The sequence below is a fragment of the Pinus tabuliformis genome, chromosome J (assembly GCF_031772625.1).
Source record: "Pinus tabuliformis cultivar Carrire ecotype Pingquan chromosome J, CPIR1, whole genome shotgun sequence".
Lineage (NCBI taxonomy): Eukaryota > Viridiplantae > Streptophyta > Pinopsida > Pinales > Pinaceae > Pinus > Pinus tabuliformis.
The window spans coordinates 1,288,635,417-1,288,639,522 of record NC_142295.1 but is presented as its reverse complement, the minus strand read 5'-3'; the positions used below and the strand labels follow the sequence as shown (position 1 = coordinate 1,288,639,522).

At 35.8% G+C, this 4,106-nt stretch overlaps 1 pseudogene across 1 annotated transcript; it reads left to right on the top strand.

Moving 5' to 3' along the window:
* The first annotated feature begins 1,113 nt into the window (after window positions 1-1,113).
* LOC149231982 (cytochrome P450 76T24-like) lies at window positions 1,114-2,840 on the top strand (annotated as a pseudogene). The gene is made up of 2 exons (XR_016247505.1): window positions 1,114-2,098; window positions 2,200-2,840. The product of XR_016247505.1 is annotated as a cytochrome P450 76T24-like (transcript).
* The last annotated feature ends 1,266 nt before the right edge of the window (window positions 2,841-4,106 follow it).

The following is a 4,106-nucleotide window of genomic DNA, read 5'->3' as shown; positions in this document are numbered from 1 at the left end:
TTTTTCTTTCCTACAGTATTCAATTCAATTATCTCAGGGATGTCAGAATTTTTGTGGAGGGTAAAGTCTTTAATATCTCAGGAATGCCAGAATTTTTGTGTAGGGTAAAGTATTTAATATCTCGAATGTTAGAATTTTTTAATTATCTCACAAATGTCAGAATTTTTGTGCAAAGAACTATTTTTTTTCCAAAAGTCCTTGGCCTCTCAAATTAATTAGGTAACAACTTAGGTACATTTGTCACTGCATAATCCCACAATGTCCTGCATCTTTCTTTTTGATATAAAAATTTTCAATTCCTTTCTGTAAAATCTAATTTTTTAATCTAATAAAATTAAACTTCACATTAATCAACCACAAACAAACTAATAAATTAAACTTAAACGTAAACTTATCTACGCCTAACAAAAAAGTCAACACAGCCTCTACGCCTAACAAACGAATTACACCTAATATAAATTAAAAATAAAAAAGGCAACGCAACCGCCCCCAAAATCTAAATTATCTACGCGTAATATATGTTGCAGAAAGGCTGGTTGACCATAGCAATATGTAACATTATGACACAGCATCACACGTAGCATTACAACGACATTATTGTAGCTTAAGCAACACATTATTGTGTTATTGACGTATTAATAGGCAGGGCGGTGTATGTGCACCAATTGAATTTAAACAAATACGTGGTGGGCATATATAGTTTTGCTGTATTAATGGGTCAATGGTATAATAAATATTAATTATCTATAATTTAATTTGTGGAGAAGATAGCGATGGCCTTATTTATAATTGTGTATCAAGAATTTGTCTGAAAAGTAGAAATTTAAGTTACATATATCAAATTTTTTAAAATTTAAATGCCCATATTGAATCTATTTCCATTATAAAAAAATTCAGCCTAATAATAAATTTTTAAACTAAATTATCACCTTAATAAACAACACCTTAATATAACCTAATAAACAACACCTTAATATAACCTAAACTACGTGTGGCCCTACCTATGTGGCCCTACCTATATAGCCCTCGGCTACTGATATTGGTGGACACGTCAAAGTGTAACAAATTTTTTACAAGTAGACTGCATTGCCCTCCCTCCATGCTCCATGGGAAAGAAGAGGTATATGCATGCAGTGGTATCCCTCTTCTCTGCTCTGCACAGCGGCAGGCCTTAGTTACATCGAGTCGACCTCAATGGATATTGGAAGCTTACTATTCTATTCTCTGCTGGGGATCACTTCCGCCATATTCATATACTTTGTCTTGGACGTGTGGAAGAGAAAGACCTGCGGCAGGCTTCCTCCCGGGCCTCCGGGATGGCCAATTGTGGGAAATCTGTTTCAGTTGGGTAAAAATCCCCACGAATCTCTGTTCCGCCTTGCCTCCAAATACGGCCCTGTCATGTCTCTCTCGCTAGGAATGAAAACCACAGTGGTGGTCTCCTCTCCCGCCATGGCAAAGGAAGTTCTCAAAACCCATGGCCACATCTTTGCAGGCCGGATTGTCCCAAAAGCAGTCAAAGCTCTTTCTCACCACAAGCACTCATTTATTTTATGCCAATATGGATCTCGCTGGCGTATGCTCAGACGCATATCTAATAATGAACTCTTCTCTGTCAAGAGGCTAGAAGCTCTACAAGATCTCAGAAGAGATCAAGCACATCGAATGATTCATCAGATTTTTGAAAGCTCCCTGAATGGATCAGAGTGTGTGAATATAGGACACATTGCATTCCACACCGCGTTCAATCTGATAGGGAACATGGCCTTTGGTAAACACATGTTCGATTCTAACTTACGAGCATCTGAAGATCTGAAAGACGCTATTTCGAGAATGATGGTTCTACACACCGCTCCGCTCCCAATTTGGCCGACTATTTCCCGTGTCTTCAGTTCTTGGATCTACAGGGTGTTTATCGTAATATGGTAATCTGCAGGAAAAAGTCGTATGCTGTTATGGATAAATTCATAGAGGATCGCCTCGCAAAGAGGAGCAAAAACAACGACACAAGTGATGATGGAAAGAAGGATCTCTTGGACGTTTTGCTGGACATGAGAAATGATGAATTTACTCTCCTGACATCAGGGGCTACTTAAATGTAAGTCTTTCGCTATCTGTTCTGGCTATTATACCCACACAAATCCTATCGACTTGTGAAAATACTAATAAACATAGTCTGATTTATAATTTCTTTTGCAGGATATCTTTGTGGCTGGAAGTGATACGACCGCGGTGACTATAGAGTGGGCAATGGCAGAACTCATTCGCAATCCTGAGAAATTGAAACGAGCCCAAGCGGAGCTGGAAGAGGTTGTTGGTCTCAACCGCCGGATGGAAGAAAGTGATACCGAGCGCCTCCCTTATCTCCGCGCAGTGGTGAAAGAAGTGTTCCGATTGCACCCGGCAGGTCCTCTGCTCGTCCCACACAGAGCAAACAGCGATTGTGAGATCGGGGGGTTCGTGATACCCAAAGACAGCCGAGTAGTGGTGAACGTTTGGGGCATGGGAAGGGACGCTCAGATCTGGAGAGAGCCATTAAATTTCGTGCCAGAGAGGTTTATTGATGATGAGATGTGTAGCCATGTGGATTACAGAGGGCAACACTTTGAGCTGATACCGTTCGGTGCAGGAACGAGAATGTGTTTGGGGCTTCCATTGGCAAGTCGGACGGTTCATTTGACGTTGGGATCGCTTATCCACTCATTTGAGTGGGCACCTCCCAAGGGGACGCGTGCGGAGGAGTTAGACATGAGCGAGAAGTTTGGACTGGCGCTCCAGAAGGCCGTACCCTTGGAGGCACTTGCCACGCCGCGCTTAGCATCTCATTTGTATTAGAATTTCGAATTAGAGTGGTGTGTTTATAGCTTTTCGTTATAAATTAAGTTTATAATTATAATTTTAAGTGTTTTTAAGTTTTATTTCTATAAAGATATAGTTTAATTTATAGAATAAATAATTTTTTTTTAATGAAATTTATTGATATAATTTCAAAGTTTTAGAATGTATAAATAGATTTACACCTTGAAATTTTAGAATATTCGAATTTTGTAAATTAAATAATTTTATCCAAATTTATCAAAAACATTGTTAGATTTTAATTAATATTTATCAGGAAAATTAATTAATCTATACATTAAATTACACTTTTTATTAAATTTATTTATACATTTAAAAACTTATTTTAAATAACCAAAAAAATTTCTATTTAAATAAAAAATAAAAACCATTTTATATATCGATTAAATTAACCTTATCTAAAAAAAACTAATAACAAAAAACACATAACTGCACGTCAAAGAAAAAAAACACATACTTGCACGTGAAAGAAATCATGATGTGGGTTACCTCGTAACAAAAAAAAACACGAGTACATGTCAACGAGATTATGATGTGGAATTATAGATGTGTGATCCATGGAAGTTTACCTCGTAACAAGAAAACACATAAAACTACATGTCAAATGGATTATGATGTGGAATTAAATATTAGTGATCTATGTAAGTTTCATATTCACTAATCATTATTTGGGTGCGGCCCTTGCTTTTAGAATTGTGAATTAAAGTAATATGACATGCTCCTTCCACTCAACAATTAAATTTAATATTTGTATATTATGGATTACTAAATTTGCACTATGGTACCGAGGCGACTTTTCGGCACATTTCTTGGGCATATCAATTTTGCCAATTGCATTATAATTATCGAAAGTTTTGCGAATTGTATTATAATTATTGAATTATTAATGTAGATTTTGTTTTTGGTTTCATAAATAAGTTAAATTCTATGATCATTTTTGTTTAGATTTCTAAGAAATTCAAGCATGGTGTTTTAATTCTTAAAAAATAGAATTTAGGTGTATTTACACTTTAATCTCATTTGCTAGGTAAATTTGATTTTGTTTTTCATGGTAAAAAAATTTAAAATTTCGAAATTTCTTTGATTATATTATTGATGTTAAAACAAGTACATATTGCTGGTCATCAATTATTATATTATTGTTGTTGGGATATACAACATAAGAATTTTCAATTTGCACCTTATTTCCAGAGGGCTTCTCAACCATACAATCCCAAAACTGCCAAAATTAAAACACAACGTAACACATT